This window comes from Carassius carassius, chromosome 35 (assembly GCF_963082965.1).
Source record: "Carassius carassius chromosome 35, fCarCar2.1, whole genome shotgun sequence".
NCBI classification, from domain to species: domain Eukaryota; kingdom Metazoa; phylum Chordata; class Actinopteri; order Cypriniformes; family Cyprinidae; genus Carassius; species Carassius carassius.
The window spans coordinates 9,509,289-9,525,564 of record NC_081789.1 but is presented as its reverse complement, the minus strand read 5'-3'; positions in this window follow the sequence as shown (position 1 = coordinate 9,525,564).

Genomic DNA, 16,276 nt, shown 5'->3' with positions numbered 1-16,276 from the left:
TTAAAACCTTCTCTCTCAATGAGAGAAAGCTGCTACGTTCAATGTTTAGTGCAAAACTTGCCAAACTGAAAGATGCTTATGTCTAATGAAATCAAATGTTTTTTTGCAATGCAGTGAGACAGTTTTTAATGTGTTAGAAGCTATATGCACAAAATCTTATGTTAGAGCTTCAATGCTCAAGATTGTCAGTCTACAGGTTTCTGAGACCACTAATGTTCAAATAGTGCTTCTGTTTAAATGAACTGCAAATTAGCCCAAATCTGCTTAAAACCTTCTCTCTCAATTACAGAAAGCTGCTACATTCAATGTTTAGTGCAAAACTTGCCAAACTGAAAGATGCTTATGTCTAATGAATTAAAAAGTTTTTTGCAATGCAGTGAGACAGTTTTTAATGTGCTAGAAGTTATATGCACAAAACCTTATGTTAGAGCTTAAATGCTCAAGATTGTCTGTTTACAGGTTTCTGAGACCACTAATGTTCAAATAGTGCTTTTGTTCAAATGAACTGCAAACTAGCCCAAATCTGCTTAAAACCTTCTCTCTCAATGAGAGAAAGCTGCTACATTCAATGTTTAGTGCAAAACTTGCCAAACTGAAAGATGCTTATGTCTAATGAAATAAAATGCTTTTTGCAATGCAGTGAGACAGATTTTTATGTGTTTGAAGTTATATGCACAAATACTTATGTTAGAGCTTCAATGTTCAAGATTGTCAGTTTACAGGTTTCTGGGACCACTAATGTTCAAATAGTGCTTCTGTTCAAATGAACTGCAAACTAGCCCAAATCTGCTTAAAACCTTCTCTCTCAATGAGAGAAAGCTGCTACATTCAATGTTTAGGGCAAAACTTGCCAAAACTGAAAGATGCTTGTCTTATCAAATATAATGTTTTTTTTGCAATGCAGTGAGACAGTTTTTAATGTGTTAGAAGTTAAATGCACAAAAACTTATGTTAAAGCTTCAATGCTCAAGATTGTCAGTTTACAGATTTTTGGGACCACTAATGTTCAAATAGTGCTTTTGTTCAAATGAACTGCAAATTAGCCCAAATCTGCTTAAAACCTTCTCTCTCAATTACAGAAAGCTGCTACATTCAATGTTTAGTGCAAAACTTGCCAAACTGAAAGATGCTTATGTCTAATTAAATAAAATGCTTTTTGCAATGCAGTGAGACAGATTTTTATGTGTTTGAAGTTATATGCACAAATACTTATGTTAGAGCTTCAATGCTCAAGATTGTCAGATTACAGGTTTCTGGGACCACTAATGTTCAAATAGTGCTTTTGTTCAAATGAACTGCAAACTAGCCCAAATCTGCTTAAAACATTCTCTCTCAATGAGAGAAAGCTGCTACGTTCAATGTTTAGTGCAAAACTTGCCAAACTGAAAGATGCTTATGTCTAATGAAATAAAATGCTTTTTGCAATGCAGTGAGACAGTTTTTAATGTGTTAGAAGTTAAATGCACAAAAACGTATGTTAGAGCTTCAATGCTTAAGATTGTCAGTTTACAGGTTTCTGGGACCACTAATGTTCAAATAGTGCTTTTGTTCAAATGAACTGCAAACTAGCCCAAATCTGCTTAAAACCTTCTCTCTCAATGAGAGAAAGCTGCTACGTTCAATGTTTAGTGCAAAACTTGACAAACTGAAAGATGCTTATGTCTAATGAAATCAAATGTTTTTTTTGCAATGCAGTGAGACAGTTTTTAATGTGCTAGAAGTTATATGCACAAAACCTTATGTTAGAGCTTAAATGCTCAAGATTGTTTGTTTACAGGTTTCTGAGACCACTAATGTTCAAATATTGCTTTTGTTCAAATGAACTGCAAACTAGCCCAAATCTGCTTAAAACCTTCTCTCTCAATGAGAGAAAGCTGCTACATTCAATGTTTAGTGCAAAACTTGCCAAACTGAAAGATGCTTATGTCTAATGAAATAAAATGCTATTTGCAATGCAGTGAGACAGTTTTTAATGTGTTAGAAGTTAAATGCACAAAAACTTATGTTAAAGCTTCAATGCTCAAGATTGTCAGTTTACAGGTTTCTGAGACCACTAATGTTCAAATAGTGCTTTTTTTCAAATGAACTGCGAACTAGCCCAAATGTGCTTAAAAACCTTCTCTCTCAATGAGAGAAAGCTGCTACATTCAATGTTTAGTGCAAAACTTGCCAAACTGAAAGAAGCTTGTGTCTAATTAAATAAAATGCTTTTTGCAATGCAGTGAGACAGATTTTTATGTGTTTGAAGTTATATGCACAAATAATTATGTTAGAGCTTCAATGCTCAAGATTGTCAGATTACAGGTTTCTGGGACCACTAATGTTCAAATAGTGCTTTTGTTCAAATGAACTGCAAACTAGCCCAAATCTGCTTAAAACCTTCTCTCTCAATGAGAGAAAGCTGCTACATTCAATGTTTAGTGCAAAACTTGCCAAACTGAAAGATGCTTATGTCTAATGAAATAAAATGCTATTTGCAATGCAGTGAGACAGTTTTTAATGTGTTAGAAGTTAAATGCACAAAAACTTATGTTAAAGCTTCAATGCTCAAGATTGTCAGTTTACAGGTTTCTGAGACCACTAATGTTCAAATAGTGCTTTTTTTCAAATGAACTGCGAACTAGCCCAAATGTGCTTAAAAACCTTCTCTCTCAATGAGAGAAAGCTGCTACATTCAATGTTTAGTGCAAAACTTGCCAAACTGAAAGATGCTTATGTCTAATTAAATAAAATGCTTTTTGCAATGCAGTGAGACAGATTTTTATGTGTTTGAAGTTATATGCACAAATAATTATGTTAGAGCTTCAATGCTCAAGATTGTCAGATTACAGGTTTCTGGGACCACTAATGTTCAAATAGTGCTTTTGTTCAAATGAACTGCAAACTAGCCCAAATCTGCTTAAAACCTTCTCTCTCAATGAGAGAAAGCTGCTATATTCAATGTTTAGTGCAAAACTTGCCAAACTGAAAGATGCTTATGTCTAATGAAATCAAATGTTTTTTTGCAATGCAGTGAGACAGTTTTTAATGTGTTAGAAGTTATATGCACAAAATCTTATGTTAGAGCTTCAATGCTCAAGATTGTCAGTCTACAGGTTTCTGAGACCACTAATGTTCAAATAGTGCTTCTGTTCAAATGAACTGCAAACTAGCCCAAATCTGCTTAAAACCTTCTCTCTCAATGAGAGAAAGCTGCTACATTCAATGTTTAGTGCAAAACTTGCCAAACTGAAAGATGCTTATGTCTAATGAAATCAAATGTTTTTTTGCAATGCAGTGAGACAGTTTTTAATGTGTTAGAAGTTATATGCAAAAAATCTTATGTTAGAGCTTCAATGCTCAAGATTGTCAGTCTACAGGTTTCTGAGACCACTAATGTTCAAATAGTGCTTCTGTTCAAATGAACTGCAAACTAGCCCAAATCTGCTTAAAACCTTCTCTCTCAATGAGAGAAAGCTGCTACATTCAATGTTTAGTGCAAAACTTGCCAAACTGAAAGATGCTTATGTCTAATGAAATAAAATGCTTTTTGCAATGCAGTGAGACAGTTTTTAATGTGTTAGAAGTTAAATGCACAAAAACTTATATTAAAGCTTCAATGCTCAAGATTGTCAGTTTACAGGTTTCTGGGACCACTAATGTTCAAATAGTGCTTTTTTTCAAATGAACTGCGAACTAGCCCAAATGTGCTTAAAAACCTTCTCTCTCAATGAGAGAAAGCTGCTACATTCAATGTTTAGTGCAAAACTTGCCAAACTGAAAGATGCTTATGTCTAATTAAATAAAATGCTTTTTGCAATGCAGTGAGACAGATTTTTATGTGTTTGAAGTTATATGCACAAAACCTTATGTTAGAGCTTCAATGCTCAAGATTGTCAGTCTACAGGTTTCTGAGACCACTAATGTTCAAATAGTGCTTCTGTTCAAATGAACTGCAAACTAGCCCAAATCTGCTTAAAACCTTCTCTCTCAATGAGAGAAAGCTGGTACATTCAATGTTTAGGGCAAAACTTGCCAAACTGAAAGATGCTTGTATTATCAAATATAATGTTTTTTTACAATGCAGTAAAACAGTTTTTAATGTGTTAGAAATTAAATGCACAAAAACTTATGTTAGAGCTTCAAGGCTCAATATTGTCAGTGTACAGGTTACTGAGACCACTAATGTTCAAATAGTGCTTCTTTTCAAATGAACTGCAAACTGGCCCAAATCTGCTTAAAACCTTCTCTCTCAATGAGAGAAAGCTGCTACATTCAATGTTTAGTGCAAAACTTGCCAAACTGAAAGATGCTTATGTCTAATGAAATAAAAAGTTTTTTGCAATGCAGTGAGACAGTTTTTAATGTGTTAGAAGTTATATGCACAAAACCTTATGTTAGAGCTTAATTGCTCAAGACTGTCAGTTTACTGGTTTCTGAGACCACTAATATTCAAATAGTGCTTTTGTTCAAATGAACTGCAAACTAGCCCAAATCTGCTTAAAACCTTCTCTCTCAATTACAGAAAGCTGCTACATTCAATGTTTAGTGCAAAACTTGCCAAACTGAAAGATGCTTATGTCTAATGAATTAAAAAGTTTTTTGCAATGCAGTGAGACAGTTTTTAATGTGCTAGAAGTTATATGCACAAAACCTTATGTTAGAGCTTAAATGCTCAAGATTGTCTGTTTACAGGTTTCTGAGACCACTAATGTTCAAATAGTGCTTTTGTTCAAATGAACTGCAAACTAGCCCAAATCTGCTTAAAACCTTCTCTCTCAATGAGAGAAAGCTGCTACATTCAATGTTTAGTGCAAAACTTGCCAAACTGAAAGATGCTTATGTCTAATGAAATAAAATGCTTTTTGCAATGCAGTGAGACAGTTTTTAATGTGTTAGAAGTTAAATGCACAAAAACTTATATTAATGCTTCAATGCTCAAGATTGTCAGTTTACAGTTTTCTGGGACCACTAATGTTCAAATAGTGCTTCTGTTCAAATGAACTGCAAACTAGCCCAAATCTGCTTAAAACCTTCTCTCTCAATGAGAGAAAGCTGCTACATTCAATGTTTAGTGCAAAACTTGCCAAACTGAAAGATGCTTATGTCTAATGAAATAAAATGCTTTTTGCAATGCAGTGAGACAGATTTTTATGTGTTTGAAGTTATATGCACAAATAATTATGTTAGAGCTTCAATGCTCAAGATTGTCAGATTACAGGTTTCTGGGACCACTAATGTTCAAATAGTGCTTTTGTTCAAATGAACTGCAAACTAGCCCAAATCTGCTTAAAACCTTCTCTCTCAATGAGAGAAAGCTGCTACGTTCAATGTTTAGTGCAAAACTTCCAAACTGAAAGATGCTTATGTCTAATGAAATCAAATGTTTTTTTGCAATGCAGTGAGACAGTTTTTAATGTGTTAGAAGCTATATGCACAAAATCTTATGTTAGAGCTTCAATGCTCAAGATTGTCAGTCTACAGGTTTCTGAGACCACTAATGTTCAAATAGTGCTTCTGTTTAAATGAACTGCAAATTAGCCCAAATCTGCTTAAAACCTTCTCTCTCAATTACAGAAAGCTGCTACATTCAATATTTAGTGCAAAACTTGCCAAACTGAAAGATGCTTATGTCTAATGAATTAAAAAGTTTTTTTGCAATGCAGTGAGACAGTTTTTAATGTGCTAGAAGTTATATGCACAAAAACTTATGTTAGAGCTTAAATGCTCAAGATTGTCTGTTTACAGGTTTCTGAGACCACTAATGTTCAAATAGTGCTTTTGTTTAAATGAACTGCAAACTAGCCCAAATCTGCTTAAAACCTTCTCTCTCAATGAGAGAAAGCTGCTACATTCAATGTTTAGGGCAAAACTTGCCAAAACTGAAAGATGCTTGTCTTATCAAATATAATGTTTTTTTTGCAATGCAGTGAGACAGTTTTTAATGTGTTAGAAGTTAAATGCACAAAAACTTATGTTAAAGCTTCAATGCTCAAGATTGTCAGTTTACAGATTTTTGGGACCACTAATGTTCAAATAGTGCTTTTGTTCAAATGAACTGCAAATTAGCCCAAATCTGCTTAAAACCTTCTCTCTCAATTACAGAAAGCTGCTACATTCAATGTTTAGTGCAAAACTTGCCAAACTGAAAGATGCTTATGTCTAATTAAATAAAATGCTTTTTGCAATGCAGTGAGACAGATTTTTATGTGTTTGAAGTTATATGCACAAATACTTATGTTAGAGCTTCAATGCTCAAGATTGTCAGATTACAGGTTTCTGGGACCACTAATGTTCAAATAGTGCTTTTGTTCAAATGAACTGCAAACTAGCCCAAATCTGCTTAAAACATTCTCTCTCAATGAGAGAAAGCTGCTACGTTCAATGTTTAGTGCAAAACTTGCCAAACTGAAAGATGCTTGTATTATCAAATATAATGTTTTTTTTACAATGCAGTAAAACAGTTTTTAATGTGTTAGAAGTTAAATGCACAAAAACTTATGTTAGAGCTTCAAGGCTCAATATTGTCAGTGTACAGGTTTCTGAGACCACTAATGTTCAAATAGTGCTTCTGTTCAAATGAACTGCAAACTGGCCCAAATCTGCTTAAAACCTTCTCTCTCAATGAGAGAAAGTTGCTACATTCAATATTTAGGGCAAAACTTGCCAAACTGAAAGATGCTTGTATTATCAAATATAATGTTTTTTTTTACAATGCAGTAAAACAGTTTTTAATGTGTTAGAAGTTAAATGCACAAAAACTTATGTTAGAGCTTCAAGGCTCAATATTGTCAGTGTACAGGTTTCTGAGACCACTAATGTTCAAATAGTGCTTCTGTTCAAATGAACTGCAAACTGGCCCAAATCTGCTTAAAACCTTCTCTCTCAATGAGAGAAAGTTGCTACATTCAATATTTAGGGCAAAACTTGCCAAACTGAAAGATGCTTGTATTATCAAATATAATGTTTTTTTTTACAATGCAGTAAAACAGTTTTTAATGTGTTAGAAGTTAAATGCACAAAAACTTATGTTAGAGCTTCAAGGCTCAATATTGTCAGTGTACAGGTTTCTGAGACCACTAATGTTCAAATAGTGCTTCTGTTCAAATGAACTGCAAACTGGCCCAAATCTGCTTAAAACCTTCTTTCTCAATGAGAGAAAGCTGCTACATTCAATGTTTAGTGCAAAACTTGCCAAACTGAAAGATGCTTATGTCTAATGAAATAAAATGCTTTTTGCAATGCAGTGAGACAGATTTTTATGTGTTTGAAGTTATATGCACAAATACTTATGTTAGAGCTTCAATGCTCAAGATTGTCAGTTTACAGGTTTCTGAGACCACTAATGTTCAAATAGTGCTTTTGTTCAAATGAACTGCAAACTAGCCCAAATCTGCTTAAAACCTTCTCTCTCAAAGAGAGAAAGCTGCTACATTCAATGTTTAGTGCAAAACTTGCCAAACTGAAAGATGCTTATGTCTAATGAAATAAAATGCTTTTTGCAATGCAGTGAGACAGTTTTTAATGTGTTAGAAGTTAAATGCACAAAAACTTATGTTAGAGCTTCAAGGCTCAATATTGTCAGTGTACAGGTTTCTGAGACCACTAATGTTCAAATAGTGCTTCTGTTCAAATGAACTGCAAACTGGCCCAAATCTGCTTAAAACCTTCTCTCTCAATGAGAGAAAGTTGCTACATTCAATATTTAGGGCAAAACTTGCCAAACTGAAAGATGCTTGTATTATCAAATATAATGTTTTTTTTACAATGCAGTAAAACAGTTTTTAATGTGTTAGAAGTTAAATGCACAAAAACTTATGTTAGAGCTTCAAGGCTCAATATTGTCAGTGTACAGGTTTCTGAGACCACTAATGTTCAAATAGTGCTTCTGTTCAAATGAACTGCAAACTGGCCCAAATCTGCTTAAAACCTTCTTTCTCAATGAGAGAAAGCTGCTACATTCAATGTTTAGTGCAAAACTTGCCAAACTGAAAGATGCTTATGTCTAATGAAATAAAAAGTTTTTTGCAATGCTGTGAGACAGTTTTTAATGTGTTAGAAGTTATATGCACAAAACATTATGTTAGAGCTTAAATGCTCAAGACAGTCAGTTTACTGGTTTCTGAGACCACTAATGTTCAAATAGTGCTTTTGTTCAAATGAACTGCAAACTAGCCCAAATCTGCTTAAAACCTTCTCTCTCAATGAGATAAAGCTGCTACATTCAATGTTTAGTGCAAAATTTGCCAATCTGAAAGATGCTTATGTCTAATGAAATAAAATGCTTTTTGCAATGCAAGTAAAACAGTTTTTAATGTGTTAGACGTTAAATGCACAAAAACTTATGTTAGAGCTTCAAGGCTCAAGATTGTCAGTGTACAGGTTTCTGAGACCACTAATGTTCAAATAGTGCTTCTGTTCAAATGAACTGCAAATTAGCCCAAATCTGCTTAAAACCTTCTCTCTCAATTACAGAAAGCTGCTACATTCAATGTTTAGTGCAAAACTTGCCAAACTGAAAGATGCTTATGTCTAATGAATTAAAAAGTTTTTTGCAATGCAGTGAGACAGTTTTTAATGTGCTAGAAGTTATATGCACAAAACCTTATGTTAGAGCTTAAATGCTCAAGATTGTCTGTTTACAGGTTTCTGAGACCACTAATGTTCAAATAGTGCTTTTGTTCAAATAAACTGCAAACTAGCCCAAATCTGCTTAAAACCTTCTCTCTCAATGAGAGAAAGCTGCTACATTCAATGTTTATTGCAAAACTTGCCAAACTGAAAGATGCTTATGTCTAATGAAATAAAATGTTTTTTGCAATGCAGTGAGACAGATTTTTATGTGTTTGAAGTTATATGCACAAATACTTATGTTAGAGCTTCAATGCTCAAGATTGTCAGTTTACAGGTTTCTGAGACCACTAATGTTCAAATAGTGCTTTTGTTCAAATGAACTGCAAACTAGCCCAAATCTGCTTAAAACCTTCTCTCTCAATGAGAGAAAGCTGCTACATTCAATGTTTAGTGCAAAACTTGCCAAACTGAAAGATGCTTATGTCTAATGAAATAAAATGCTTTTTGCAATGCAGTGAGACAGTTTTCAATGTGTTAGAAGTTAAATGCACAAAAACTTATATTAAAGCTTCAATGCTCAAGATTGTCAGTTTACAGTTTTCTGGGACCACTAATGTTCAAATAGTGCTTCTGTTCAAATGAACTGCAAACTAGCCCAAATCTGCTTAAAACCTTCTCTCTCAATGAGAGAAAGCTGCTACATTCAATGTTTAGTGCAAAACTTGCCAAACTGAAAGATGCTTATGTCTAATGAAATAAAATGCTTTTTGCAATGCAGTGAGACAGATTTTTATGTGTTTGAAGTTATATGCACAAATAATTATGTTAGAGCTTCAATGCTCAAGATTGTCAGATTACAGGTTTCTGGGACCACTAATGTTCAAATAGTGCTTTTGTTCAAATGAACTGCAAACTAGCCCAAATCTGCTTAAAACCTTCTCTCTCAATGAGAGAAAGCTGCTACGTTCAATGTTTAGTGCAAAACTTGCCAAACTGAAAGATGCTTATGTCTAATGAAATCAAATGTTTTTTTGCAATGCAGTGAGACAGTTTTTAATGTGTTAGAAGCTATATGCACAAAATCTTATGTTAGAGCTTCAATGCTCAAGATTGTCAGTCTACAGGTTTCTGAGACCACTAATGTTCAAATAGTGCTTCTGTTTAAATGAACTGCAAATTAGCCCAAATCTGCTTAAAACCTTCTCTCTCAATTACAGAAAGCTGCTACATTCAATGTTTAGTGCAAAACTTGCCAAACTGAAAGATGCTTATGTCTAATGAATTAAAAAGTTTTTTGCAATGCAGTGAGACAGTTTTTAATGTGCTAGAAGTTATATGCACAAAACCTTATGTTAGAGCTTAAATGCTCAAGATTGTCTGTTTACAGGTTTCTGAGACCACTAATGTTCAAATAGTGCTTTTGTTCAAATGAACTGCAAACTAGCCCAAATCTGCTTAAAACCTTCTCTCTCAATGAGAGAAAGCTGCTACATTCAATGTTTAGTGCAAAACTTGCCAAACTGAAAGATGCTTATGTCTAATGAAATAAAATGCTTTTTGCAATGCAGTGAGACAGATTTTTATGTGTTTGAAGTTATATGCACAAATACTTATGTTAGAGCTTCAATGCTCAAGATTGTCAGTTTACAGGTTTCTGAGACCACTAATGTTCAAATAGTGCTTTTGTTCAAATGAACTGCAAACTAGCCCAAATCTGCTTAAAACCTTCTCTCTCAATGAGAGAAAGCTGCTACATTCAATGTTTAGTGCAAAACTTGCCAAACTGAAAGATGCTTATGTCTAATGAAATAAAATGCTTTTTGCAATGCAGTGAGACAGTTTTTAATGTGTTAGAAGTTAAATGCACAAAAACTTATGTTAAAGCTTCAATGCTCAAGATTGTCAGTTTACAGTTTTCTGGGACCACTAATGTTCAAATAGTGCTTCTGTTCAAATGAACTGCAAACTAGCCCAAATCTGCTTAAAACCTTCTCTCTCAATGAGAGAAAGCTGCTACATTCAATGTTTAGGGCAAAACTTGCCAAAACTGAAAGATGCTTGTCTTATCAAATATAATGTTTTTATTGCAATGCAGTGAGACAGTTTTTAAAGTGTTAGAAGTTAAATGCACAAAAACTTATGTTAAAGATTCAATGCTCAAGATTGTCAGTTTACAGGTTTTTGGGACCACTAATGTTCAAATAGTGCTTTTGTTCAAATGAACTGCAAATTAGCCCAAATCTGCTTAAAACCTTCTCTCTCAATTACAGAAAGCTGCTACATTCAATGTTTAGTGCAAAACTTGCCAAACTGAAAGATGCTTATGTCTAATTAAATAAAATGCTTTTTGCAATGCAGTGAGACAGATTTTTATGTGTTTGAAGTTATATGCACAAATACTTATGTTAGAGCTTCAATGCTCAAGATTGTCAGATTACAGGTTTCTGGGACCACTAATGTTCAAATAGTGCTTTTGTTCAAATGAACTGCAAACTAGCCCAAATCTGCTTAAAACATTCTCTCTCAATGAGAGAAAGCTGCTACGTTCAATGTTTAGTGCCAAACTTGCCAAACTGAAAGATGCTTATGTCTAATGAAATCAAATGTTTTTTTGCAATGCAGTGAGACAGTTTTTAATGTGTTAGAAGTTATATGCACAAAATCTTATGTTAGAGCTTCAATGATCAAGATTGTCAGTCTACAGGTTTCTGAGACCACTAATGTTCAAATAGTGCTTCTGTTCAAATGAACTGCAAACTAGCCCAAATCTGCTTAAAACCTTCTCTCTCAATGAGAGAAAGCTGCTACATTCAATGTTTAGGGCAAAACTTGCCAAACTGAAAGATGCTTGTGTTATCAAATATAATGTTTTTTTACAATGCAGTAAAACAGTTTTTAATGTGTTAGAAGTTAAATGCACAAAAACTTATGTTAGAGCTTCAAGGCTCAAGATTGTCAGTGTACAGGTTTCTGAGACCACTAATGTTCAAATAGTGCTTCTGTTCAAATGAACTGCAAACTGGCCCAAATCTGCTTAAAACCTTCTCTCTCAATGAGAGAAAGCTGCTACATTCAATGTTTAGTGCAAAACTTGCCAAACTGAAAGATGCTTATGTCTAATGAAATAAAAAGTTTTTTGCAATGCAGTGAGACAGTTTTTAATGTGTTAGAAGTTAAATGCACAAAAACTTATGTTAAAGCTTCAATGCTCAAGATTGTCAGTTTACAGGTTTCTGAGACCACTAATGTTCAAATAGAGCTTTTTTTCAAATGAACTGCGAACTAGCCCAAATGTGCTTTTAAAAACCTTCTCTCTCAATGAGAGAAAGCTGCTACATTCAATGTTTAGTGCAAAACTTGCCAAACTGAAAGATGCTTATGTCTAATTAAATAAAATGCCTTTTGCAATGCAGTGAGACAGATTTTTATGTGTTTGAAGTTATATGCACAAATAATTATGTTAGAGCTTCAATGCTCAAGATTGTCAGATTACAGGTTTCTGGGACCACTAATGTTCAAATAGTGCTTTTGTTCAAATGAACTGCAAACTAGCCCAAATCTGCTTAAAACCTTCTCTCTCAATGAGAGAAAGCTGCTACGTTCAATGTTTTGTGCAAAACTTGCCAAACTGAAAGATGCTTATGTCTAATGAAATCAAATGTTTTTTTGCAATGCAGTGAGACAGTTTTTAATGTGTTAGAAGTTATATGCACAAAATCTTATGTTAGAGCTTCAATGCTCAAGATTGTCAGTCTACAGGTTTCTGAGACCACTAATGTTCAAATAGTGCTTCTGTTCAAATGAACTGCAAACTAGCCCAAATCTGCTTAAAACCTTCTCTCTCAATGAGAGAAAGTTGGTACATTCAATGTTTAGGGCAAAACTTGCCAAACTGAAAGATGCTTGTATTATCAAATATAATGTTTTTTTACAATGCAGTAAAACAGTTTTTAATGTGTTTAGAAATTAAATGCACAAAAACTTATGTTAGAGCTTCAAGGCTCAATATTGTCAGTGTACAGGTTTCTGAGACCACTAATGTTCAAATAGTGCTTCTGTTCAAATGAACTGCAAACTGGCCCAAATCTGCTTAAAACCTTCTCTCTCAATGAGAGAAAGCTGCTACATTCAATGTTTAGTGCAAAACTTGCCAAACTGAAAGATGCTTATGTCTAATGAAATAAAAAGTTTTTTGCAATGCAGTGAGACAGTTTTTAATGTGTTAGAAGTTATATGCACAAAACCTTATGTTAGAGCTTAAATGCTCAAGACAGTCAGTTTACTGGTTTCTGAGACCACTAATGTTCAAATAGTGCTTTTGTTCAAATGAACTGCAAACTAGCCCAAATCTGCTTAAAACCTTCTCTCTCAATGAGATAAAGCTGCTACATTCAATGTTTAGTGCAAAATTTGCCAATCTGAAAGATGCTTATGTCTAATGAAATAAAATGCTTTTTGCAATGCAGTAAAACAGTTTTTAATGTGTTAGAAGTTAAATGCACAAAAACCTATGTTAGAGCTTCAAGGCTCAAGATTGTCAGTGTACAGGTTTCTGAGACCACTAATGTTCAAATAGTGCTTCTGTTCAAATGAACTGCAAATTAGCCCAAATCTGCTTAAAACCTTCTCTCTCAATTACAGAAAGCTGCTACATTCAATGTTTAGTGCAAAACTTGCCAAACTGAAAGATGCTTATGTCTAATGAATTAAAAAGTTTTTTGCAATGCAGTGAGACAGTTTTTAATGTGCTAGAAGTTATATGCACAAAACCTTATGTTAGAGCTTAAATGCTCAAGATTGTCTGTTTACAGGTTTCTGAGACCACTAATGTTCAAATAGTGCTTTTGTTCAAATGAACTGCAAACTAGCCCAAATCTGCTTAAAACCTTCTCTCTCAATGAGAGAAAGCTGCTACATTCAATGTTTAGTGCAAAACTTGCCAAACTGAAAGATGCTTATGTCTAATGAAATAAAATGCTTTTTGCAATGCAGTGAGACAGTTTTTAATGTGTTAGAAGTTAAATGCACAAAAACTTATGTTAAAGCTTCAATGCTCAAGATTGTCAGTTTACAGGTTTTTGGGACCACTAATGTTCAAATAGTGCTTTTGTTCAAATGATCTGCAAATTAGCCCAAATCTGCTTAAAACCTTCTCTCTCAATGAGAGAAAGCTGCTACATTCAATGTTTAGGGCAAAACTTGCCAAAACTGAAAGATGCTTGTCTTATCAAATATAATGTTTTTTTTGCAATGCAGTGAGACAGTTTTTAATGTGTTAGAAGTTAAATGCACAAAAACTTATGTTAAAGCTTCAATGCTCAAGATTGTCAGTTTACAGGTTTTTGGGACCACTAATGTTCAAATAGTGCTTTTGTTCAAATGAACTGCAAATTAGCCCAAATCTGCTTAAAACCTTCTCTCTCAATTACAGAAAGCTGCTACATTCAATGTTTAGTGCAAAACTTGCCAAACTGAAAGATGCTTATGTCTAATGAATTAAAAAGTTTTTTGCAATGCAGTGAGACAGTTTTTAATGTGCTAGAAGTTATATGCACAAAACCTTATGTTAGAGCTTAAATGCTCAAGATTGTCTGTTTACAGGTTTCTGAGACCACTAATGTTCAAATAGTGCTTTTGTTCAAATGAACTGCAAACTAGCCCAAATCTGCTTAAAACCTTCTCTCTCAATGAGAGAAAGCTGCTACATTCAATGTTTAGTGCAAAACTTGCCAAACTGAAAGATGCTTATGTCTAATGAAATAAAATGCTTTTTGCAATGCAGTGAGACAGATTTTTATGTGTTTGAAGTTATATGCACAAATACTTATGTTAGAGCTTCAATGCTCAAGATTGTCAGTTTACAGGTTTCTGGGACCACTAATGTTCAAATAGTGCTTTTGTTCAAATGAACTGCAAACTAGCCCAAATCTGCTTAAAACCTTCTCTCTCAAAGAGAGAAAGCTGCTACATTCAATGTTTAGTGCAAAACTTGCCAAACTGAAAGATGCTTATGTCTAATGAAATAAAATGCTTTTTGCAATGCAGTGAGACAGTTTTTAATGTGTTAGAAGTTAAATGCACAAAAACTTATATTAAAGCTTCAATGCTCAAGATTGTCAGTTTACAGTTTTCTGGGACCACTAATGTTCAAATAGTGCTTCTGTTCAAATGAACTGCAAACTAGCCCAAATCTGCTTAAAACCTTCTCTCTCAATGAGAGAAAGCTGCTACATTCAATGTTTAGGGCAAAACTTGCCAAACTGAAAGATGCTTATGTCTAATTAAATAAAATGCTTTTTGCAATGCAGTGAGACTTATTTTTATGTGTTTGAAGTTATATGCACAAATACTTATGTTAGAGCTTCAATGCTCAAGATTGTCAGATTACAGGTTTCTGGGACCACTAATGTTCAAATAGTGCTTTTGTTCAAATGAACTGCAAACTAGCCCAAATCTGCTTAAAACATTCTCTCTCAATGAGAGAAAGCTGCTACGTTCAATGTTTAGTGCAAAACTTGCCAAACTGAAAGATGCTTGTATTATCAAATATAATGTTTTTTTACAATGCAGTAAAACAGTTTTTAATGTGTTAGAAGTTAAATGCACAAAAACTTATGTTAGAGCTTCAAGGCTCAATATTGTCAGTGTACAGGTTTCTGAGACCACTAATGTTCAAATAGTGCTTCTGTTCAAATGAACTGCAAACTGGCCCAAATCTGCTTAAAACCTTCTCTCTCAATGAGAGAAAGTTGCTACATTCAATATTTAGGGCAAAACTTGCCAAACTGAAAGATGCTTGTATTATCAAATATAATGTTTTTTTTACAATGCAGTAAAACAGTTTTTAATGTGTTAGAAGTTAAATGCACAAAAACTTATGTTAGAGCTTCAAGGCTCAATATTGTCAGTGTACAGGTTTCTGAGACCACTAATGTTCAAATAGTGCTTCTGTTCAAATGAACTGCAAACTGGCCCAAATCTGCTTAAAACCTTCTTTCTCAATGAGAGAAAGCTGCTACATTCAATGTTTAGTGCAAAACTTGCCAAACTGAAAGATGCTTATGTCTAATGAAATAAAAAGTTTTTTGCAATGCTGTGAGACAGTTTTTAATGTGTTAGAAGTTATATGCACAAAACCTTATGTTAGAGCTTAAATGCTCAAGACAGTCAGTTTACTGGTTTCTGAGACCACTAATGTTCAAATAGTGCTTTTGTTCAAATGAACTGCAAACTAGCCCAAATCTGCTTTAAACCTTCTCTCTCAATGAGATAAAGCTGCTACATTCAATGTTTAGTGCAAAATTTGCCAATCTGAAAGATGCTTATGTCTAATGAAATAAAATGCTTTTTGCAATGCAGTAAAACAGTTTTTAATGTGTTAGAAGTTAAATGCACAAAAACTTATGTTAGAGCTTCAAGGCTCAAGATTGTCAGTGTACAGGTTTCTGAGACCACTAATGTTCAAATAGTGCTTCTGTTCAAATGAACTGCAAATTAGCCCAAATCTGCTTAAAACATTCTCTCTCAATTACAGAAAGCTGCTACATTCAATGTTTAGTGCAAAACTTGCCAAACTGAAAGATGCTTATGTCTAATGAATTAAAAAGTTTTTTGCAATGCAGTGAGACAGTTTTTAATGTGCTAGAAGTTATATGCACAAAACCTTATGTTAGAGCTTAAATGCTCAAGATTGTCTGTTTACAGGTTTCTGAGACCACTAATG